The sequence below is a fragment of the Bidens hawaiensis genome, unplaced genomic scaffold (genome assembly GCF_021521415.1).
Source record: "Bidens hawaiensis isolate Kalapana, Puna unplaced genomic scaffold, B.hawaiensis_p1.1 tig00037690_1, whole genome shotgun sequence".
Lineage (NCBI taxonomy): Eukaryota > Viridiplantae > Streptophyta > Magnoliopsida > Asterales > Asteraceae > Bidens > Bidens hawaiensis.
Genome location: NW_027496596.1, coordinates 17,725 through 43,634, shown reverse-complemented (window position 1 = coordinate 43,634; position 25,910 = coordinate 17,725). Strand labels below are relative to the sequence as shown.

The window sequence follows — 25,910 nt, the reverse complement described above, 5'->3', positions numbered from 1 at the left end:
AAACTGGCCGAGCTGGTCCTCCGTGAGCTAGTGCTTACGGCTTCGCTGCGCATGCGGCGTGTAGCCACGAAAGCTTTGCAGGAAGTCAGGATCCTGAACCTGCTCGGCCGTATAAAATCTGGTGGCCACAGAGAAGTCAGGAACGGACATCTCATACAGATGTCGTCCCAGGGAGAATGACACCACATGTGGCTCAAGAAAATCGGTGGACGTGAAAACAAAAGTCGAATAAAACTCACGTGTGAGCTCGACATAAGGAATCGAGTCACACGCAAGTACCTGTGTCCACTGATCTGACAATAAACAACGTACTTGGACGTCGATGCCCAAATCCCGCATCAGCGCCAGTCAAATGAGCGGTGACGAAGAAGCTGCGTCTCTCGAATCCGACCCAACCTCGTATACTAGTCTGTCAAGATCCCGAATCTCAACACCTAGTGATGTGTGCGGCGTCCATCACCCATGATAGCCTCTGGGTCGATGTCAGGAGTAATCGGTAACTCCTAACCATCATAATGTATAACCCGCGGCAACCTCTGCTGAATGGGGCGGCGTGGCTCGGGGTCACCTCGAGGAGCCGCAACAAGACCACGGCGGCCTGCGCCCTCAGGCCTCTGACTCTTGCGCCCGACAGCGCGAGAAGAACCTGGTACATCAGATATATCTGCAAAATCAGACATTTAAGTTAGATATGTCAAATTGTGTTGACGACCATATAGCATTTCGGTCGCGGCCGTCATAAAATAATATTAAAATAATAATAAAATAATAAAATAAAAATAAATAAAGATGAAAAATTCTGGGACGCCCTGCACGTATTTCTAAAAACCATTCAAAACAAACTAGCAAGCATCCCCATACTCGATTAACAAACTCACAAACAGACTCGACTCGACTTGACTGTTGACTATCAGACACTATTAACAACTAACTCGAACAAACTAAACGAACTGATAGACTGTCTCAAATAACGTGCAAACAAACAAATAAACTGTTGGCAAACAACTAATATGGTGACAATTCGGTTTGATTTTGCATTGTGATTACATATTAAAATATATAAAGTTCAAAAATATTATTTAATTTTGAAATGTCATTGAAATAATAATAACTTAATGATGTTTTGCTTTTGAACTTCAAAACCTGATTTATCACCTCTACTGCTTAACAAAACCGACAACCAAACAAATTACAAACTAAACAAACAAACCAACCCGACAATCCCACAAACTTTCAAATCACCCAAACCAAGTACCCTGACAATAACCACCCGCAAAATTTTGATTATCCAAACTGACTAAAAACAATTCAAGCTTCGACATAATAAAATAATAGTAAACATTCCTCAATTCCGGTTTAAGCACGTGTAATAATAAAGAATGACAGCGGCGGTGACTGGACGACTGTGGTGATGACAGGGACGGTGATAAGGAGATGTGCGGTAGTGGTATGCGGTGTTGACGCCGAAGTGTGGTGGTGACTGGTTGATGGTGGTAGTGGACGGTGAACGGTGGTGGAGTGGCGGTGGTGTTGGTGGTGAATAGAGAAGACCGAGGTGGGGTGAGTGGTGGTGGACGTGGACGGCAGACGATGGTAATGATGGTGACTGTGGTGGCCGGCGAACGGAGGTGGTGATAGTGACAGTGGTGATGGCGGTGGTTGACAGTGGTGGTGGTCGTAGATGACAGAGAAGAAGGAGAAGAAGATGAAGAATAATGAAGAAGAAGAAGAAGAAGATGATGATGATGAACAGTTATATTTAAAATATATATGTTTTTCGGATCTTTTTGACCCATCACGATACGCGATGGGTTAAACACACTTGGGTCGCGATACGCGACCCAAATTGATTACAATTAGGCTTTATAACCCATCGCGATACGCGATGAGGTTTAGATGGACGCCATCGCGTATCGCGATAACGCCATCCTTGTCACATATGCTTTCTCCATCGCGATACGCGATGGAGATGTTTCAAAGCCCATCGCGTATCGCGATGGGCCTTGTTAATAGAATGTTTTTAACGAAATTGGGTCCGGACATTGTCCAACCCGACCACTTTTTGGCATCCCGACATCACCCTGAACACGTTTCCAAACTCAAAACATACTTTTCATACCTGGAAGGACATGTAATTGGTCAATTTCTTACCGAACTTCATGAACTCCAAATCTTCAACAAGCTTCCCCACACTTGGTGTTTGCTGCACCAAACTCAAGACGAAACTTAATACAAGACTTAAAAAAATGAAAACAAACTGGATAGACACTTACAAAACCCGGGTTGCCTCTCGTAAGCGCTGAATATAAAGCTACAGCTCGACAATGCTTCGAACTTTCAATTGTGTTCATATACCGGTGAAGTCACAATGAAACTCACCGATTCCTTGTCCATCTCGTGAATATCCTTCATTTCCATGTATGGCTTCAATTATATACATTTACCACTTGCCTCACAATATCATCAAAATCCTCAATCTTGTACTGACCATGGTTTTCAACTTACCCGGGAAGAGCTTCATCCTTGTGTTGTATAACCAAACCTTTTGTCCAACCTCATGCACTATCGTACGCCTCAGCTCTTAACTCCTCAATCTCGCACAAAGATAACTTCCTTGCCTTACCTGCATCATCATAATCCATATTAACTTGTTTAGTAGCCCTAAATGCTCTTTGTGAAATTTCTACCGGTAAATGGCAATCCTTCCATACACAAGTCTATAAGGAGTGGTTCCGATTGGCCTTTTATACGCGGTTTGGTAGGCCCATAGAGCATCGGTCAACTTGGTTGACCAATCCTTTCGGTCCGTCTGAACAGTTTTCTGTAAAATCTGTTTGATTTGCCTATTGGAAACCTCAACCTGTCCACTCATTTGTGGATGGCAAGGAGTTGCAATCCTGTGATCAACACCATATCGTTTAAGCAATTAAATTTAAAGTTTTTGAAATGAGATCCTCTATCAATTAACATGGTTCGAGAGACTCCAAATCTAGAAAATATGTTACTTTGAACAAAATTGCAAACGATCATGTGATCAGTCGTCCTAGTGGCTATCGCCTCAACTCATTTAGACACATAGTCGACGGCCACTATGATGTATAAATTACCGTGTGAATTCGGGAATTGGACCATGAAATCGTTCCCCAAACATCAAAAATATTAACTACTTGGATCGGGTTCAAGGGCATCTCATCCCTCTTAGAAATGCTCTCGAGTTGTTGACACTTTAAATAGTGGGTCGCGAAATCATCAGCGTCCTTAAACAATGATGGCCAAAAGAAGCCACTCATAAGGACTTTTCGTGCAGTTTCTGGCCACTAAAGTGACCCCCACGCACAGACGAATGTGTGTGTTCCAACTTTAAACAGGTCCGGGTATGGATCGTCTGATCATCTAGTCTGCACCAACTTTAAACAGGTCCGGGTCATCCCAAATGTACTGTTTTGCTTGGGACATCAAGTGTTTCTTTTTCCTCCTTGGCCAATGCTCCGGGATATCACCTGCAACTTTAAAATTAACAATATGAGCGAACCAAGAATTTTTTGAGTGTGCCAGAATGTGCTCATCCAGGAAAGACTTGTTAATGGGCCCATCCTTGTCTCCATCTTCCACCATAATTTGGGACAAGTGATCTGCAACAACATTTTCACTCCCTTTCTTGTCCCGAAACTCTAGATCAAATTCCTGCAGTAGCAAAACTCATCTTATGAGCCTCGGTTTTGCATCATTTTTGTCCATAAGATACCTAACTGCAGAGTGGTCAGAATAAATGATTACTTTACTTCCCCAAATATAATACCTTAATTTATCTAGGAATATACTACTGCTAGTAACTCTTTATCGTTTGTTGTATAATTCAATTGAGCATCCGAGAGAGTTCCTCGCATAGTATATGGCAACGTGTTTCTTATCAACCCGTTGACCCAAAACAGCCCCGACCGCATAGTCACTTGTATCACACATTATTTCAAAAGGCAAACTCCAATCGGGTGATTGCAAGATCGGGGCTTCAACTAATTTCAACTTTAAAATTTCAAAGGCTTTAGCACATTCATCATTAAAGTCAAATGGGGCATCCTTTAACAATAAATTACATAAGGGTTTGGTAATATCACTAAAACCCTTAATGAATCGTCTATAATACGCGGCATGCCCCAAAAATGATCTAATGCCTTTAACATTTGTGGGATGAGGTAAGGTGGAAATAACTTGAACCTTAGCTTGGTCCACCTCAATCCCACTATCTGACATAATGTGGCCAAAACAGTCCCCTCTTGGACTAGAAAATGGCTCTTCTCCCAACTAAGAACCAAATTCGTTTCAACACATCTTTTCAAAACTCTTTCGGGTTGATTTAAACATGAATCGAAAGATGTGCCAAAAATCGAGAAATCATCCATGAGAATTTCTAAAGAATACCCCACCATATCGGAAAAAATACTCATCATGCACCGGCGGGGGCGTTACATAGCCCGAATGGCATTCGCCTAAACGCGAATGTGGCATACGAGCACGTAAACGTAGTCTTCTCATGATCCTCAGGATGAATAGCTAGTTATAACCAGAATAACCATCTAAAAAGCAATAAAATTTTTGACCAGATAGCTTTTCAACAATTTGATCGATAAATGGAAGCGGAAAGTGATCTATAGATGTTGTCGCTTACAGTTTTCAATAATCAATACAAATGCGCCACCCGGTTACCGGCCGGGTGGCGACCTCGTTACCTGAGTCGTCCTTGATGACTTGGATGCCCGCTTTTTTTGGTACAGTCTGTGTCGGGCTGACCCACGTGCTGTCTGAGATGGCAAAAATAATACCAGCATCTAACCACTTCAGCACTTCTTTCTTCACCACTTCCCTCATGTTCGGGTTCAACCTGTGCTGAGCATTGTGTGCTGGTTTGACAGTCCGATCAGTTAAAATCTTGTCTATCACAATTGAGTGACTGATTCCCTTCAAATCCTCTATCGTCCACCCGATTGCTTCCTTGTTTGCAACCAGCACCGCCATCAAAGCACTTTCCTGTTCAACAGATAAATTAGAAGCAATAATAGCAGGAAAAGTTTCATTCTTACCAAGGAAAGCATATTTCAAATGCTTTGGGAGCTCCTTCAGCTCGACTTTTGGTGCTTCTTGCATAGATGGTTTCAACCCTGTATCAATCTTCTCAAGAAGTGGTTCCACCTGAACTGACCATGGTGGACGGTCTCCTTTCATAGCTGCAACTTTCAGCTGCCTCTCCTACTCTTCCAGCAACTTTTCTATTTCCACTTGTAACTTGTCAAACAAAAAACACGTCTCCGCTTTGCCATCTGTGCTGATGACTGAATCGTATAACGGGATGCACTCGTCAATGACATCATCCATGAAGCACTCTTCATTGACCAGAGAATTTTTTCCACACGTGAAAACATTAATCCTCAACTTACGATTTCCAAATGCCATGTCAACAATGCCATTTCTGCAGTTAATGTTGGCATATGCGGTGGCCAAAAATGGTCTACCGAGGGTAACCGTGGGTTGTTTGGTCCTTTCACCCAAAACATAATCGGGGACCAAAAAGTCAACTGGAAAATAAAAGTTTTCCACCTTAACGATAACGTCAGTCAGTATCCCCCGGGGAAGTTACGGTGTCCGTTCAGCTAAGACAATCGTAGTAGCGGCTGCCCGGAGCGGACCGAAGTTATACTGATCGTATAGACTTCCCGGGAGAATACTGATGATAGCTCCAAGATCTAAAAGCGCCCGAGTCATTTTAAAATCACCCACTTGAATGGGTATAATGGGTCTTCCCGGATCTTGTAGCTTGGGTGGAAGGGCACCCGAAAGAATTGCACTCACATTATCAGTAAAATCAATCTATTTAGGAAACTTATGACTCCTCTTTTGTGTGCACAATTCTTTCAAGTACTTTGGATAGGCCGGAATTTGTTTTATGGCATCTAAGAGGGGTATATTAATTTTAACTTGTTTAAACGATTCCATAATTCCTCTTGTTGTGGGCCCATTTTTGATGTCATCTTCGTTTTAGGTGGCGCCAACAAAGCATCGAGATAGGGGACGGTTTTTACCTTTTTCTTGTCTTTAGGGTTGTTGGTGTCATCTTTCGGAACCGGTTTGTTAATATTAGTTTCACTTTTATTATATTCAGTTAATTTAACCGGTTCCGGCTCGTCATCACTGACGAGATTTTCATCAATCTCTTCCACCACCCCCACAACTAATGGTGGTGGAACCCAACCTTGTTATCATACTTTTTTACCACTTCTTAAAATACTTACTTGGTTGACGTGCTTTTTCGAACTCGAGTTGCAGTGGTTCGGGTTGACTGTGGCGTCACTCGGGAGTTGGCCTGCATTCTTCTGCAACTTTGCCATGTCTGCGGCGAGCTGACCAATCTGCTTAAACATGCCTCTAACGACTTATCCCGTAACTCGAACTGTTGCTTCGTTTCAGCCTTATGATCTGTCATAACCATCATCAATGCATCCAACTTTGTGTGTATTGACTCTTCCGTATTTTTCGAGGACCCCCTTTGTTGGTCCTGATTACCCGATAAAATTCCATCCCGATTACCGTCTCTGTTATACCCCCGATTCTGATTATACGAGCCCTGTTGCTGCTGATAACCGCCCTGGCAGTAATTACCCTGCGATATGTTCTGACTCGATCCCTGAAAGTTTAGGTTCAACTGTGTAGGCGCATTCCCGTAACGAAAATTCGGGTGATTCCTTAAGCCCGGGTGAAAGGTGTTTGAATTTAACCCTTGACCCTTGGATTCCCTAGAAGCATAATTAACTTCCTTGGGCTCATCCTCCTCATCATCATAAAACTCGGGGCAATTTTCTGCCTTATGCCCGAGTTCACCATAATCTTCACAAACCGAGAATTTCACTCCAACTTTCCCGACTTCTTTCTTCTTACCCTTTCTGTACCCAGCCAGCTCACGTTCTAACTCAGCAATTCTTTCAGACTCACTCGTGACTAACTTTACTTACTTGGAAGAAGTACCATGTCTTCACTTTTCAGTTGATGCGTCTGCCATAGAATCTTTACACATGAACTCCAAAAAATCCCAATCATCTTCCTCAGGTTGATTCAGCAGCTGACCATTACACGAGGCCTTCAAATGCTTTCGGTCCTCGAATGTTAACCCATCCACAAAACACTTCACCAATTCCCACAATTCAATCTGGGGGTGTGGGCCTTTTCTGATCATCTCCTTAAACCTGGTGAATGCTTCGTGAAATAATTCGCCCGATAACTGTGAAAAATGGCGAATTTCCATTCGGGCCTCGCTCGTCTTCTACTGTGAGTAATACTCGTTTAAAAACACATGCTGCATCTCGGCCCAATTAGCGATATTATGCATCGAGAGCGAGTTAAACCAGTGTTTTTCTTTGTCTTTAAATGAAAATTGGAATAACCGCAATCGAACCTCATCCTGATCAAACATACGGTCACAATCGACCCGCAAACAGCCGAAAAATCGGACAAATGAGAATACAGGTCCTCGGAAGCCATCCCGTGAAAATGAGGTATAATGTTAATGTATGAAAGATGGGACTTAAAGGGATGTTGTCCTGCCCTCTGTACCTGTGGAACCAACGATGATGCTCCATATGAAATAGCCGGTCTGAACCGACTGTTAACACCCTGAACCGGGGCTACAAAATTCCTCCTTCGCCCCAGGGATTTACCAAACCACCCCTGTTCACCTGATATTCCGAACTCTTTCGAGCCTTTCTGCCCTATTGACTCTGTTTCGACCATTATCATTTCCTCCCCTGTTCTTGTTAACCGCTTCATCCTGTCTCTGATTCACTAGATCTTCCACCTCCTCATCCCAATTTTCATTCCCCTCATTTTCCATCTCATAACCCCCGTTCTCTGGCTCAACTCCCCGATCTTTCTAACCCACTGTTTAACCTCGTTTTCAACCTTAAAACCCTGGTTCACATCATTCTTTTCCCCCTCTTCTTCATCTTCTGTCTTATACTAGGATGAGCATCATCAAGACTAATCCGAACTCTGCGATTAGGGGTGTTATGTGGGACTGAAGGTTCAGCTTGATCAAGATTTCGGTTTTGGTTTCTGGTTCTAGAAAAACGAGCTGAGTTATAATGGTTGTTTTGGTGATTGAAATTTAGTGGTGGAGGCATGTTATCTGGGTGAAACGTATTTTTTTCTGGGAGTGGTTGCGGTTGTGGATCTTGGTTCTGGTTTTCATTATGGTTTTGGTTTTGGTTTTTATTTTGGTTCTAGTCTTGAACTTCCATTTCTGAGGTTCTATTCTGAGCTCGGTTCTGCCGAGCTAATCTCTCAATTTCGGGCTCGAAAACTAGCGGTGACTGTCTGCCCGAGTGACGGGTGTGCATAAAATTGTTACATGCACAAATAACACACCCCGCGTAAAATGAAAAAAGAAAAGTTAATTTAAAAACTGAAAACTAAAATTAAAATTAAAACAAACACAAAAATCCAATAACACGAAAAACATTAAGCGCACTAACTCCCCGGCAACGGCGCCATTTTGATGACCATCGTTTGAGTCATGCAAAAACCTAATTAACATAAGTAGCTAGGATAAGTAAGGTTTCGTATCCACCAGGAGTATCTGGTCAATGCAAATCGTGTAACCGATTTCAATATTATGAAGTAGCAAGTTTTAGTGCTGATCACATAGGCAAATAGTTTTAGTTTAGAATTAAATAAATTAACAAGCAAACAAGTTTCAATCAAGTAATAAAAGTAAATCACACCAAGGACTTCAAGTAAGCAACTTACAGTAATCTCATGCAACCTAACAGATTAATCATTAACGGTTAACTATAGACTGATCAATTAGACAAAACCTTAGGCATCAATAATCACGTTACACACGACACTGGTTATCAAGCAGTCCCTGCCAGTGTGACTCAGTTTAGGGAAATTATATGCTTTATCGTATTTAACCTAATCAAACAACTCTATGATTAATTAATATAGCAACTGGTAACTAATCGTTCAGATCAACGTAATCCTAAACCGGTTGAACACACAGAAATACTAAACATCAATACTCATAGATTAACTATACACAGTTATACGTAAACGTTCTTAGTTACATGAGAAAACTGAAATCATTACAAACTTTACATTCCTGGGTGAGATTCTAAGAGTTTTGCCGCGTCTCGGCATCGGGGAATCTTCATTATGGATGATATAGAGCATGCAGGTGGTCTCGGTATGGTCCGGTATGGTGGAATCGGCCTCCTAGGGCTCTGGAAATCTCTTGCTTCGAAGTGTGTGAAGATAGGGTCGTGTTATGAAGAAATTGATATAAAACCCTAATCTCCAGTTTGCACCCCCCATCGCGATACGTGATGGGGTCTTCACTGGTCCATCGCGAAAGTCAACATTAATTAACTACCCGTCGCGATACGCGATGGGTCTTCAGGCATGCCCATCGCGTATCGCAATGGGACTTGTCACCAGCATAATTCTTTAATCTTTCTCGTTTTACGTGATGGACGTCTAGGGTCTTCATCCCGTGCCTCAACAAGTCCAAATTAGCTGCTTTAACATATATTACCTGAAATACAACAGCCACGTATGAAGTATTGAAATTCCTATAATAAACGATTAAAACTAGTAAATAAACGAACTAAAATACATACAAATTAACCAACCATCAATAACCCATGAAAATGATTTGAACTTGGAATTAGCTGGACGACATCAGATGGGATCGCCCAGTTCCTATTTGCAGCTCCATCATCGGCGGGTATGGTGATGCTAGTCCGGATGGTGGTGGACGGTTTATCGTAGTCGGAAACTATTCTCCTATCAAGCTGGTCTCCCATATCCCTAATGGAAATAGACGTATTTGGTGGTCCTAGAGAGCGAGTACGTCGCATTAACTAACTCCAAATAAAAGAAAAATTAAATTTATACTAAGTAACAAAAATTATAAATAAGGCAATAAAAACAAACTAAACTAATTTAAACTAAAGACAGAATTTAAACAAATATCAAATAAGCAAGTCACAAACTCGGGTCGTTCTCTTATCGCCTTGAACCATGTCCCCGGCAGTGGCGCCAAAAACTTGTTGTGCGAAAACATATATATAATAAACACGAATCGCAATGAAGCTTTAAAACCAAAAACCTAACATGGTTCACACAATCGGCAAGTGTACCGGTCGCATGTAGCAAAGAGAAAGGAAGTCCAGGTTTCGAACTCAAGGACACTAGAGGTGGCTTGGATACTAAACCCTAACTAAGTCCTACCTGAAAGATTTTTAATTGATTTTATTATTTTTATTTTATTTCAATTAATTAAACTAACCTAACTTACCTTAACTTAACTTAACCAAACTAACGAGAAAACTTAACAGGATTTAAGAATAATGGGAAAACGAATCACCTAGTTAGGATGATTTAAAGGCTATATGATGACTCAGGTGCTAACACGTGGTTGAAGCAGGGTTCTAAAGATGAGCTAAGATAGGTGAGGTCAAGACACTGGGTCCCTACGGTCAGTTTTACCAGTAAACCCTAACAACGTCTAGATCACTTTTAATTCTTGGTTGTTTTATCTACGTACCCTAATAACTCATCACTTGGTCCATGTCTAATTCACATGTCTCACTAAAGCTCGAGCTATTACAAACCTAGTAGAAAAGGGGTAACTATACACTAAGGACAAAATAAATCAACTCACAAACTAACCTAGTCGACAGTTGGAAAACCGCACGTGGTCTCGCAACGAATAACCAAATTAACTAAACTAGCATATAAGCCGGTACCCAAGGTCTTGGTCCAACTGAAAGGCGGTGAACCTACTAGTTTTAATGATCTAAGCAACACAAACCCTAATGGTACGTCTACCACAATTAATCAACACACAAAGTATTAACCGAACTATGCAATTAACGATGACACGAACTTAATTCATGCTATAATCAACCACGCGGGGTACATGCAACCTTAAATACATCTATGGAAGCAGGTAAACACAAAATTATATCACAAAATAAGAGCTTTACAATGGACAACCAATCAACCACACGTTAAGCACCATAAACTAGTTAATTTAAACCGTTAAACATCAAACCTAGGTTATTTAAACAAGTTTAGACAACAATAATGAATGAAAAGCAGATAAAATAGATAGATATGATTAACATGTTCATCAGAAACTGATTACAACTCGTTTGAATGTCTAAAGCTCAAAAACGAACTCACAATCGTTAAAACACTCAATACCGACAACCGGGTGATGAAACTTGAAACCGGCAGCTTGTCCTCCTTGGTAATTCATCCAAGAGTGATGTATGAAGTCTGGAATGAGGTTGTCCTCGTTTGTTAGGGTTAAAACCCTTTAAATAGATATTTAAACCGTCTTCCATATATAAAATAGGTTAAACAAGGTCCAACCCAGCCCACTAGACGACAAAATAGTCGTTTTTTTATTCTGGCCAGCCCTATCACCATGCTACATCACGCGACCACATTCACCTTTCTAGTCATGTGGCACGGCCATCCCTATCAACACGTGTTTTTATTTATTTTAAAATCGTTTAACTTCGTATACGCACATCGGCTTTGATTCGATCCTCGTGTGAGCTAGTTCCATCTCGTTAACGGGACCTACATCATACACAAATATGTAATTTCACACAAAAATAACTTGATAAACATCAAATTTAAACGTAAAACAACATAAAAACACGCATGGAAATGTGTGTGTTTTACAACACATCAATTAATAAAATATCATCAACATAAAGTAGAATATATGCGGTATGGTTATGATGATGTAGGGTATATAGCGAATTATCGCATGTACTTTGAGCGAAACCCAATGTGAGAAGTAGCCTGTAAAGTGTTGGTACCAAGCGCGTGGAGCTTGCTTTAGGCGATATAAAGTCTTCTTGACGCGACAAACATGATCAGGATAGTTTGTGTCACAAAACCCCATGGGTTGGTACATATAGACTATTTTATTTAGTTTCTCATGTAAAAAAACGTTGGTGGAATTCAACTGGTCAACAGTTCATGATTGAGAAAGAGCCAATGAGAGAACGCAACTGATCGTTGCCGATTTCACAACCAGACTAAATGTTTCACCACTGTCCACCCCGACTTGTTGTGACTGACCATCACAAAATAACCGAGCTTTATACATTCCCAACGTATGCTCCGATTTATACTTGTGCTTAAATAGCCACATGTTGCGAATGACATTCATAGTAGGATGTCTTGGGACTAATTCCCAAGTCTCATTTTTAATAAGGGCATTAAATTCATTGGTCTTGGCGTTAGACCATTCTGATATAGCAAGGCGTGAACAAGATTTTTTTTAGAATAGGTATTATTGTGGTGGTGTGAAGATTAAATAGTTTCTTTGGTTTGGAGATGCCATCCATTGCGCGTGTGCGCATGGAACAGGTTGGTTGTGTGGACTTTTATGGTGATGGAGATGGCAATTGGGCAGTAATAGAAGGATGTGGTGGGGTAGGTAATGGTGAATGTGTTGATGTAATCGAGTTGGGCAAAAGGAATGTGGGCTGGGAGTGAGGAGGTTGGGTCGTGTAAGGGGTAGTGGGTGATGTGGGCGAAGACTGTATGTGGGTCGAGGACTGAGATGGGCTTGAGTTATGTGAGAAGGGTGTTGGAGTGGGTTGGGTAGCTTGTTGTGGATTGGGATGTATGTGGTGCCAAAAATGTGGGCGAAGGGAATTTTCTAGAAAATTATATAATGTTTTTGGTGGAGATATGGTGGTGAATGGAAAGATGGTTTCATCAAAGACGACATGACGGGAGATGATGATTTGGTTTGCTTGAAGGTTAAGGCATTTATACCCTCAGTGATTTTTTGGATACCCGAGGAAGACACATGGGTAGAACGATTTGCTAGTTTTTGAATAGTCGTGGAGGGGAGAAGTGGGTAGCAAAGGAAACTGAAAACTCGTAGATGATTATAAGAGGGTGTTCGGTTGTAAAGACGAAAAGTTGGTGTTTGGAATTTGTGGATTTAATTAGTTAAAATGTTTAAAATATATGTCGTCGTTTCAAGGGCATGGTGCCACATATTAGGAGCTAGAGAAGCATGAGCGAGGAGGGTACGTATTGTATTATTAATGAATCAAAATTTACATTCGGCTTTGCCATTTTGGGGTGAGGTGTATGGGCATGATAGGCGGAATAGCATGCCATTTTGGGCACAAAATTGTTTAAATGTGTTATTAATATATTCGGTGTCATTGTCACATTGAAGTGACTTAATTTTGTGTTCGAATTGGGTTTCTATTTGCTTGTAAAAGTCAGCAAAAAGGGTGAATACTTGCGATTTGTGAGATAATGGGTAAGTCCACAAGAAACTAGAATAGTCATCTACAAACACAATATAATAACGGTCTACGGCTGTACTAATTATAGGAGAAGTCCATAAATCACTATGGACTATGTCAAAGGGTAAGAAGGTACATGAAGAATAATCTTGAAATGGTTGTCTAATACTCTTCTCAAAAACACAAAATTTACAAAGTTTTGTATTATTCATAACATAAGAAAGAGAACTAGTGATTTAACGAAGTTGGGATTTGGTGAACGTGGTTGGGGGAAACCACCATAATTATTATTATTTGACCCACTTTAATTATTATTGTTGTTTGACCATGCTTGTTGAGGATGCCATTGATGGTTGTAATCCATATAGATTGAGTAGAGAGTTTGCAGGGAAGAAGGGTGGCAATTAGGTTTAGTTCTTTGATACAATGAAGGAAGTAATCACAGTTCAACTCCTCTTCTTCTCATTGATAATATCAATATATAATTACAAGGGGTAATCCGGGTTACCCCTGAACTTCCATTCCGTAATGCAAACTTTTTATAAATAGTCGTTTTATATATCGGGTTACCCCTAAACGAATATTAGGTTACCCTCAAATATTTTAAGAAACCCAACATCTCATCTCAAAATTTTATTTACAACCTAAATTAAGTTAAACCCCACCCATTAGTTAAAAGGCCACACAAGTTAATATAAAACAATATCCCAAAAACATAAAATACAATTATATAAAATTAATAACATAGGCAATCCAGCATTAATGCATCACGCTTCAGCCTTGAACACCTAAGTTGATAAGCCATGCAAATACCCTGTCAAAACATCTTAAAAAAAGTCAAGACTTATTAGAAGCGGCTAAGTTGATAAACGGAATAAAAGGAACATTGAATGATAAGTGATTTAAGACAAAACGGGTTTGCTGCAATGTTGGAAAAACTTACTTCTTTTTGCGTAAAAAAAATATTAAGACATTAGATATGGCATAAACTTATGGTAAGCCTAGAAACAAAAATAATATAATTACTTTTTTTTAACAACTTTTAATAAAAATAAATGAACCCGAGCCCTTGCTACGGAGAAGCTACCAAGAGCTAGGATATAACCATCACGCAAGATTACAAAGTTAAACTTTCCAACTAGACCAATGTGAATACGTTAATCCAACCTCAGATCTCAGATCTGATATATATATAATTAACATGATTACGGATCTAGTTCATGATTACGCTTGATTCTATGTTATACGTCATATTAATTGTAGATATGTGTATGTATAATATTAGGTTGAAGCTTGAGAGAGTAATTCGGCAGAGGTTCGATAATGTAAACTCCAAACTTAAATTAACAGAGGTGAACACCTCTATAAATAGAAGATGGATCTAGTTCGTTACACATTACGTAACGAACTAGCTTCCACTTCGTTACATACATAAAATATGATTAACTTAAAGAATCACCCCCTGATTCGCTAAACATCCTTAGAGAATCAGGAGGGAACTTAACTTAAGTCTAGTTCGTTAAACATCCTTAACGAACTAGATGTTAAACATAACGAACTAGAGAAATAACTTAATATTTATTACATAAATAAAATGACAAATACATTAACGATAGATACAAAGACTCGAGACGTAACACCGTGTACTAACAGACACCCCCTCGTCTTGAGCTCTTTGTCTTTTACTTTACTTGAAGTGATTGGAATGCCAATCTCTGCAACTATGAATCCCATTCTCATAACATACACGCACGACGCGTTGGAACTGCATAGCCATATCATAGTCTTCATTGCGCTCGAAAAATATCTTATTCTTATGTAGCATGTCGTTGTCGGTCTCAGTTAAGTTAACAAGCCACATTGGATCGATGATCTTGATCAGCTATGTCTTTAAACCTTTACCCAAGACAATGACGGCCTCGCCAGTTCGGTTATCGTAATACCAGCGGTTGAATGATAAAGACATATGTTGATTCAACGTCTTCACTGGCACACGCTTCATGGTCTTTGGCGGCTTTACTTTAAGGACCAATTTTCTCCAGCCCGTCCTTGGATCAATCTCATTAATACGCTTGCGAGTAGGGACTTGTGGCTTAAGAAACTTAAATCCATGGTTGACTTCGAATAACAGATACTGATGAAACCAATCTGCTATCCGATCACCTCCACGGTTAATAAATGGCCGACACGCGAGGGTCCGAACATCCCAACGCGATAGTATGAGAACATCTGTTATCTTCTCATAATATTGGATCCCCTTCTCCCATTTAACAATACATACTTTCAAATCATAATCAAATAACCAAGAGATAATATCACCTTGAACCTTTGACACGTTCTTGAATGAAGTCACTTGATTGGCTTTGGCACGAGCAGCAGCTTCATCCTTCTAGTCCTGATCCACATATCGATAAGCCTCAATAACTTTAAGAGCTTTCTTAATTCAATATCAGCATCGGTCGGGTTTTCAATCGAATCGAATCTCGTATCAACCACACTTTTACCCTTTGATAACTATCCAAATTACCCTCAGCTACTTTAAACGTTTCCTCATTAAATACTGGAGCATCCTGATCAACATTGGTGTGTTGAAATCAGGATTCTCCTCAACTGTAACATCTTCAACCTCAACCTCCTCATCTTCTTAAAAAAAACCCGTATTCATTTGAATGGACGGATCATTTAAGATCTCTTCATTGTTCTCGACCTCGACATAGGGCTCAGCTTCTAACACGGTCAATTGATCATCATTCAATCCAAGAAGTAACGAAATCTGCTCTCGTGTTAGGGAACTTTCCACAAAAGGCCCCTCTTCAATCTCATCCCGATTCACAAGGCGTCTAACCAATCCCGATCCATCCACAAAGATGACAGTGTTAGCTTCAGTCATCTCAATTGGTTTGGCAGCTGTATAGTCGTGATACACAATAACTTGCTTGCCAGAGTCATCACCAACACTTGTACCTGCACCTGAGGATGAACCATGAGATTGTTTGGGCTCACCACCTGCACCAGACTCATCCGGATCTTCTTCATCATTCTTGATCTTTTTAAGTGCATCATCCTTGCATGTTAACTGCAAGATGAGATCCTCCTGTTCTTTGATCTTCACCCCCTGAGACTTAATAATCTCATGGAGATCCTTGGTTTCCTTCTGACAATAGGATATATATCCCATCAGCCTTCGTTGATTATCCATCATTCGTTCTTGAGTCATACGATCAGTAGACATTTGATTTTCATATAAATGAAGTAGACTCAGAACCATACTCATCTGTTGATCATGTGTCGTGGCAAGAAACGAAGCTGGGATAGACTGAACAGGACCTTGAGGTCGGTTAAGCCTAAAAAATGATAAGTCCATTGGTTGTGGAGGAAACATAGTTGATGTAGGAGAAAACACCGAAGTAGCAGTTGTAGGCCTTGGTATTGGAGATAAAAGAGTTTGAGGAATCATATCAAGCCTAGGATCGGACGTAAGCGTGGTAGTCAAAGTGAGTTCCAGGGTGCTTGTAGTAAGCGGCTCCACAAGTCTTTGAGAAACGGACGACCTTGGAGGCTGAACTCCAAACGAAACGCCAGCACCAACCGACACTCGTCGCTTAGCCGATCCCTCAGTAGCCAACTCTTTACCCTTTCTCTTGCGTTGAGCGGCAATTGTAGCAGCTAAAGCCGCTTCAACCGCAGCTTGTTGTTCAAGGATAGCCGCATCTCCATCACCACCATTACCACCATCACCACCAGCATTCCCACCTGGTCCCTCCTCACGCTGGGAATCCGAATCATCATGGGTCCAGTAATCATTGTCAGGACATACATAATTCGGATTCACCAGATGACCAATCAAACGTTTGGTCCTAGGTTTATCCTTTCGGTAACTCTTCATTCTTCGTACAGTATCAGCCGTCATATGATCTAGTTCCAACACATCGTCTACCAATGTTTGATCAATCACTAGATTAGGGATCAAATCTTGAATAATTAATTGGAGGAACCGAGGATACATTAGAAATTTCTTTCGTTGAACTGTTTGAAGACACTGTTCCTTAAAATGATAGAAGATCATCTCTGAAAAATTAAACGGCCTATTAAGTACTAGTGCAATGAAAGCCGACTGTAACATGATCCGGCATTAATCAAAACCGCCTTTACGTCCCCCCAAGCAATGGATCAACACATGCAGTAGATACTTGTAAGTTGGACACAATCCATTCTTGTTGTACATAGAATCTCCGATGTCACCACCGTAAAATACACGAAGAAATAGACCCTTGATCAATTCCTTATCAAATTCACAAGGATTGTCAATGTTATCTCCAAATCGAAAAACACGTCTAATCACATCGATATCCACAGTGATAGCTGTTCTATTGATCGTAGCGGTAATGTGGTTGTCGGCTTTAACATAATGAGCGGTATTCCAAAATTGTCTAACAATACTCAGATAGACTTTTGGCCTTGCGGTTATAGCAAAATGTATCACCGAACATCTCAGAAAAGCTAGTAAATCCCCAATTAAAACTTCGTCTGCAAAGTTTGTACCGACACACAAATATTATGCCTTTTGTCGTATGGCGGTAACGGCATATCTTGTTGTTGCTATTGTTGTTGTTGTTGAACAGCAGCCGGTGGATCTTGTTCCATATTATCAGCCACATTTCTAAATAAATAACGTCGAGAATCAGTAATATTCAAAATTATATAAACATAACTTTGTAAATTTAGAAAATTATCAATTTAAAGTATTTAATTAAATAAGTTAAAATGTCATTCGTTAAAACAGACTGATTTGTTATATTATTATAACGAATCATCTGTTTTGCTATCAAGTAAATAAATAACGAATGAGATGTAGCGAATTACTATGAAAATGTAACGAACTAACCATCCAGTTCGTTATAATTAACAAATACCAATCTGATTCGTTAAGAAAATTGATTCGCTATTCTAATTCGTTTGAATTGCTTAACGAATTAGACACGAATTAGTTCCAATTCGCTAAGCATAACTAATGGCCATAATCAGCTTAATTTTTGACTTAATTAGTCAATGTCAAAATTAACCAAGAACTTCAAAAGTCAAATAAATAATCGGAAATCTGATACAACCATAATCATCAACATGAAGCCAATTCAGTGACCATAATGGATCTCGGAAACACATTCTGATTACAATGGTATCAAATTAGTGGTACACAACATGATATAAAGCATAGAGATTAAGGTTTATATAAACCTCAAAAACCCGGTAATAAAATTGCATAATTAACCTATCAAATCATTGTTATTTTTGACGAAAATCACGAAGATATGATCGTCTATACCTTAGGATCTCAAAGGTATAATCAAAACAATGAAATTCGAAGATCGAAGATTATGGAAAATTTTTGCAGAGTAACAGTACTAAGGAAAGAAGATGATAGTGAATATCTAAATATGCATAACGAATTGAGTGTCATTCGTTACAGAGTGGCGGAAGCGAATTAGGGTAACGAATTAGAATGTAATTCGTTAAAATGACGTAATTCGTTATTCATAATTAATGAAATACCTTTTATTTAATTTTAAATGAATAAACAAATTAAATGAATTAAATATTTACTTAATGCAACTTTAACTTAAAAAGAGTTACCGAGGACCTTTATCTCGATAATTGAATACCTTAATACGTTTCACGTTTTGAAACATATAACTTAAATGAATTTAATTAATAACAAATGTTAGTGCACCGTTGAAGAAACACAGATCTACTCCCATAGATGGATCCTAGATCCAATGAGTCCACAAGGTAGGATACGGATAACTGTCAATACGATATGAACACAATTCCCAAAGTCCAGTGACGTGAACCTGTAAAACAGACACCGTGAGCTCGTTACGGGAAGGACAAGAGGGGGGTCTTCCCGTAACCACCCTCCGACGTGAGAATAAGTACAATTCTGACGAAGATAATGCACTTAAGTAAATAGTGAGAGTACACTGGAAGTGAATGAATACCTTAAGAAGATTGAAAGGGTATTTATAGCTGAAGGATGTGGGAAGGTGATTGGGCCAGCTGTCCCTTTGGAAGATGCTCTCGTAACCACTTAGACACGTGTCCTCGTATGATAGGTTCAATTTATACGTTGCATGTGCATGCATAACAACCTGTACACGCATCTCTATGAGACTGGTTGATGAATAACCTCCTGGCCATGTGCACGGTTATAACGGCCTTTCCAGGTATCCTTCATTCGTTGGTCGAGAGATCACGTATTGCCCAAGAAAGCATCTTGGTAGATCTTCTAGAATGTTATTAGTTAATGACAGCTATCCTGAGGCATTGCCTCTTGGTCCTTTTCTGTGGACGGGTGCCCCATCTTGCGGATGACTCTTGAGGGTGCCTGGATGCTTTCGCATGCATTATGTAAGTGTTTCTTCCTTAGACGGTTAGGCGGGTGATCCGTATGTCCCGCAGGTATTTTGTGAGGGGCCCTCAATTGACCCGCGGGTGGTACTTAAGGGTATTTGGGCCTTTTTGGTACCCTACCTCTATAAGTCCCCCAGTCCAGTGTTTCTTCCGCGTGAAGTATTTTATGAGGGTGAAATTTTCGACTTAAGGGTGTTGTTCAGGCTTTTTCTGAAGATGCAATTTGTGGTGATGATATTTTTTTATTGGATAACCATTCAATAGTACGAGGTGACAGCTTGCAGGCACGTGTGTCAGAGGATGTGACATTTATGTTGGCTATCACTGTACCCGACGGTTCACTTTTTTGCTTTTTCGAATTTCCCGCGTGACGGTGACGTTTATTGATTGGGATTCTTTACCTTCTCTCCACTGTTCATATCCCATCGCATTAATTGCGATGGGTATAAATAGTGAAGTTTAACTTCTTGTCGAAGTTTTATCGCCTTTAATCTTTGGATATCCTCATCTTTTCTCTCTAAAGTTTTCGAATAACCGTTCGATATTCCATCAAATCTTATTGCAATAACGAGTATTCAGTTTGAAATTGATGAAGTGGAAGTTCGATGGGACCAATCTGAATTTCATAAGCTAATTGATACGTATGGTATTATACCAGAGTGGGGACCGGAGTTCCCCTCTGCCGGATCCATAGCCAGTTTTCCACCTCCTGGCAAGATGGCAGTATATTCTGATTTTTTCGTCTATGGGAATTTCCGTTTTCTCATGATGAAATTTTTCATGAAGGTATTGAGTGGGTATGGGATACATTTATCCCAGTTGCATCCACATGCCGTTATGCGAATTCTTCACTTTGAATTCGTGTGCAAGGCTCATGAGATGGTACCCCGTCTTGACCAATTCGTTGTATTTTACCGAATGATCAAACGCGAAGGATGGTTTACATGCCAAGCTATAGCCGACAGTGATGTGAAGTGAAACACACTTACTTTCCTTATGACTTTATTATGGTTTTATGTTTATTTGTTTATTTTATGAAAGTATTGGGGGCTAAGTGCAATAATTTACAAAGTTTAAATGTTATTTGATAGTTTATGAAAGATGGGGAAAAAAGAGTCAATTTGGAAGATTCTAGAGGACTTGTTGGTCAAGTTTTAAAGCTATAACTCAAGGCCCAACCCAAGCCCACAAGTTAGAAGCCTTAAGTAATATTATATGAAGATAATTAAAGGAGTTTTCAGCCATTATTCAAGCAAGAACCCGAAAATAAAAAAACCCTAAATTGGGCAGCCACTTCCGATCTCAACAGCAGCAGCCAAAGAAGAAAGAAAAAAAGAAAGAAAGGCGGCGGCTGAGTTGTTTGTGGCGGCTGGAGAGGAAGAGGAACATCAATGAAGATCTTGTGCAGCTGCTAGGAGTCTTATACATCATAAATCTCAGCCATAAACCCTAATTAATTGATCTTAAACTTTGGTTATTGTTCAAGAACCCTAACTTTGTTGAATTAGTCTTTTGCTTTGGATTGTTTTGCAAGTGATTGATAGTTTGACTTGTGATTGATTGTGTTTGAATCTTGAATGAGTTTGATTATGTTTATGATGATGTTTATGATGTTTTTCTTAAGTATACATGGCTGTCCAAAAGTTATGTTAAGCTAAACTTGCTTGTTCTACCTAGGATAGATGATTGTTGAGTAGTTTAGACTTGTATAATGGATTGTTAATGTTCAAGACTTGAATTATTGATGTAAAGTTTAACTAAACCATAAATTAGATTGTGTGTGATGGCTGTGTTTTATGTTTTATTACTTATAATCCTCTTGCATTAGTTAATTGAATTAGTTTTGATTAATTGATTGCTTGTTAGACTCTTGACTTGGTGTTTAGGGTTTATTTGCGGGGTGTACAACCGTAGGGATAAGCGGGTAATATAAATCATCTAAAATCAGTTAAAATACACCTTCTTTGAGACTGAGAGGTGATAAGAAGTAATATTGTCTCGTTGCTTTTACTTGTTAGAATTAAGACCGCGCGAGAGCGGGTTTTTGTCTTGTCAAGTTTGAGTGTTTATGTGCAATTAGTTGGTTTAATTTGGGTTAAGTTAAATTTTTCCTCTATCCTTGGTGACATAGTATTTGTCTCCATTAGGATAGTGTGTCGATGAGACCGAGAGGAGAGTCGTCATTTGAACACGTTAATAATTGTTTTTCCGGTTTATTCTTTAAAATCAACAAAAACAAGTTAGAGTTTGTTAGAGAGACTAAGAGGTAATTTGACTTTCTTAAACAAGTTTTAGTTGTGTCATATTTTATAATCGGTGTCGTGAATATTTTCAATCTGTTGTCTTGTTATTTCTATCAACATGATTCATTCCTAGGTAGACGTCTTTATATATTGAATTTAAACCAAAGTTTTCAAAGTTTTGTCAAAAGTTTTCATTCAGTTAACTTAAGTAGTTAAAATAAATTCTAAAATAAATTAATTAAATATTTTGGTGAGTCTTGGTTAGAGTTTAGTGATTATAAACGTTTTCACGTGTCTTCGAGTTCGATATCCGGACTTTCTTCATCTGTGCTATACGCGACCGGTACACTTGCCGTTTGTGTGAACTAGGATAGATTGTTTGGTTTTTAAAGCTTAGTTGCGACTTGTGTTTTATTTATATATATATTTTCGCACATCAAGTTTTTGGCGCCGTTGCCGGGGACACGGTTTGAGGCGTATTAAGAACGGCTCCATTTAGGACTTGCCTTGTTTACTACTTGTCTTTCTTATTTGTTTTGTTTGTTAGTTTAAAATAGTTTAGCTAATTATAATTTCTTTAATTTATTTTAATAGTTGTATGCGACGTACTCGATCTCTAGGACCACCAGAAGTTGAAGGATTTCCCCGAACCAGAGAGAGAGCTTCTTGAGAGACGTCGTACAAAACCGTCTTCCAGTTCATCTACATCCGTCGATAATACGTTCTCTTCTCCTACTATTTCTGAACCCGTCATTAGGGATAGGATTATGGGCGACGCGAATCCACCACCGAGGAGGATAGTTGCAAACCGGGCCCGTCCGGTCGATGCTGGCGCGAGATCCAGCATTGCTCCACCAGCTATAGGAGTTCAAACGACTTGGCAGATTCCATCTAATGTTCTGAACACGATTGCTCATTCTGCTCAATTTCAAGGGTTGCTCCACGAGAACCAGCATTCTCATCTCACTCGTATTACACGTATCTGCGACACGTTTCATCTTGCCGGCGTATTCGAAGACGCCATAAAACTCCGAATCTTTCCGTTCTCACTCGTTGATCATGTGAGTCTGTGGCTTGAGTCCCTCCCACAGGGATCCATTGCTACTTGGGCTGCCATGCAGACCCAATTTCTTGAAAACTACGATCCTCTGGCTAAACCCGCTCGTTTGCGTAACCAAATTCATTCTTTCCAGATGGAGGACACCGAGAGCTTCTACGAGGCGTGGGAAAGGTTCAAAAATCTACTCGCATTATGTCCAAACCACGGCCTACAAGACTGGGCGGTTGTCGAGAAGTTCTACAACGGAGTGACGTACGCAACTCAGAGTATGCTCGACACAGCTGCAGGAGGTAACCTACTGACAACGAAGGATACGGATGAGTGCATTGCCTTGTTTAACGGTTTAGCCATGAGTGGATACCAGCGACCACCAGTTAAGAGTACCAAAACCGTCGATTCCTTATCACGCGGCATGCATTCGGTAGACACGAGCACCGCACTTGCGGAACAAGTTGAAGCGTTAGCAAAGATCGTGAAGGACTTGCAGGTGAAAAGTAAGTTATGTGAGATCTGTAGAGGGGGACACGATACCGTTCAATGCCCCGTAGGTTTCCAGGAGGAGGCAGTCGACTTCGTTAATAATCCAAACCGAAATCAACATTCTTTCAATTCTTATAATTCGGGGTGGAGAGGTAACCAAAATTCCAACTGGAGGAACGGAAATCAGTCCGGCTTCCAGCAACGTCAGAGCCTATTCCAGGATTCCGGTGAGGGACCGAGTAGTGGGGAGAAGAAGCCCACGTTAGAGGAGATGATGGCACAGCAGACACAGATGCTGTCGCAACTCATGACTCGAGAGGACTCCCGTCACAAAGAAACTCAAGAGAAATTCCGGGAGCACGAGTCATTCATGAGAAATCAAGGAGCGTCAATTCAAAATCTTGAGCGTCATATGGGAGAGATAGCAAGTCGTCTGAATGAGAGGTCTCCAGGTACACTTCCAAGTAACACTGAACAAAATCCGAAGGCGTTTGCGAAGGCTGTGACGACAAGGAGCGGTGCGGGGGCACGTAGCGAGCCCGTGATTCAAAAGGCGACAACAGGAGTCGTTAACGAGCCTACGGTAAATGTAGAGGAGCAGGTAGACGAGGAGATTCAGTTGGAGTCTCCACCGGCCAAGGTGCATCAGAGACACATTCCCGGAAGTTCAGCACAGGCCGAGAACCAACCATTACCCAACACACCACCGAGAGTCTACAAACCTAGACTCCCATTTCCCGGGAGAGTCCGTAGGGATAGAGACGAGGAGCAAAACTCCAAATTTCTTGATCTTCTGAAGCAACTTCATCTTAATATTCCTTTCCTTGAGGCACTTACGCAAATGCCCAAATACGCAAAGTTTCTTAAGGATATTCTTTCGAACAAAGAGAAGTTAGCCGAAGTCTCTTCCATTCCTCTGAGTGTTGGTTGCTCTGCAGTCTTGCAGAGAAAGTTACCAGAAAAAATGTCCGATCCTGGGAGTTTCACAATTCCCTGCATCTTGAGTGATAATACGGTCGTCCATGCGCTGGCAGATCTTGGTGCCAGTATTAATCTCATGCCGTATTCCGTGTATCGCAAGTTGGGACTAAGCGAACCGAGGCCTACCCGTATGAGTATCCAGCTTGCTGATCGTTCTATGAAATACCCCTGAGGGGTGGTCGAGAACATGCTTGTTCGTGTCGACAAGTTCATCTTCCCGGTGGACTTTGTCATCCTGGACATGAACGATGACGATAGTGTCCCACTCATCTTGGGCCTACCATTCCTTGCCACTGCACAGGCATTGATCGATGTCTGCGAGAGTAAATTAATCTAAAGAGTTGGGGATGAGAACGTCACCTTCGACGTTCGACAGTCACTGAAACACCCCAAGTCTGCTGATGACTCCTTATACTTCATTGATACCATCATGGAGCACGTCGGGGAGTTTTTCAGCGAAATTTGTGGAGGATCTGCCTCCGACACCCAGATTCTCGATAGGGAGATTCCGGAGATTGAAATGGTTGCCGTAACCAATCAGTCCTTAAATGACGACACCGAGTCGCATACCCCTGAATCTGGCGTGTCTGCTGAGATCGTACGAGACGATCCGATGGACCGACCTTCGGTCGAGAGTCCTCCTCTTTCCTTAGAGCTTAAGGATTTACCTTCCCACCTTGAGTATGCATTTTTAGATGAAGAGAGGAAGCTTCCGGTTATCATTGCATCTGCGTTGACCGAGGTCGAGAAGGAGAAGTTGTTGAGGGTGCTACGAGAGCACAAGGAGGCTATTGCTTGGAAGATTATCGACATCAAGGGTATCAACCCTTCGTTCTGCACTCATAAAATCCTCATGGAGGAAAATTTCAAAACTGTCGTCCAACCGCAACGGCGGCGTAATCCGAAAATGCAAGAGGTCGTAAAGAAGGAGATCATTAAACTCCTTGATGCGGGGATCATTTTCCCCATTTCTGATAGTGCTTGGGTGAGTCCAGCCCAAGTGGTTCCTAAAAAGAGTGGCATGACTGTCGTCATCAACGAGAGGAACGAGCTTATTCCCACGAGGACTGTGACAGGATGGCGAGTCTGCATCGACTATCGCCTACTGAATGATGCCACCAGGAAAGACCACTTTCCTCTCCCATTCATTGATCAGATGTTAGAGCGTTTAGCAGGTCAGCAGTACTACTGCTTCCTAGATGGTTTCTCCGGGTACTTCCAGGTTCCGATAGCTCCCGACGACCAGGAGAAAACCACTTTCACCTGCCCTTACGGAACGTTTGCTTACAAACATATGCCGTTCAGACTTTGTAACGCTCCGGCCACATTCCAGAAGTGTATGGTGGCCATTTTCCATTATATGATCGAGGACTCCATGGAGGTGTTCATGGACGATTT

At 40.7% G+C, this 25,910-nt stretch overlaps 1 long non-coding RNA gene across 1 annotated transcript; it reads left to right on the top strand.

Annotated features, from left to right (window-relative positions):
* Window positions 1-10,490: 10,490 nt before the first annotated feature.
* On the top strand, window positions 10,491-10,973 carry LOC143589656 (uncharacterized). The gene is made up of 2 exons (XR_013145322.1): window positions 10,491-10,744; window positions 10,799-10,973. It is a non-coding gene; the product is annotated as an uncharacterized LOC143589656 (long non-coding RNA).
* The last annotated feature ends 14,937 nt before the right edge of the window (window positions 10,974-25,910 follow it).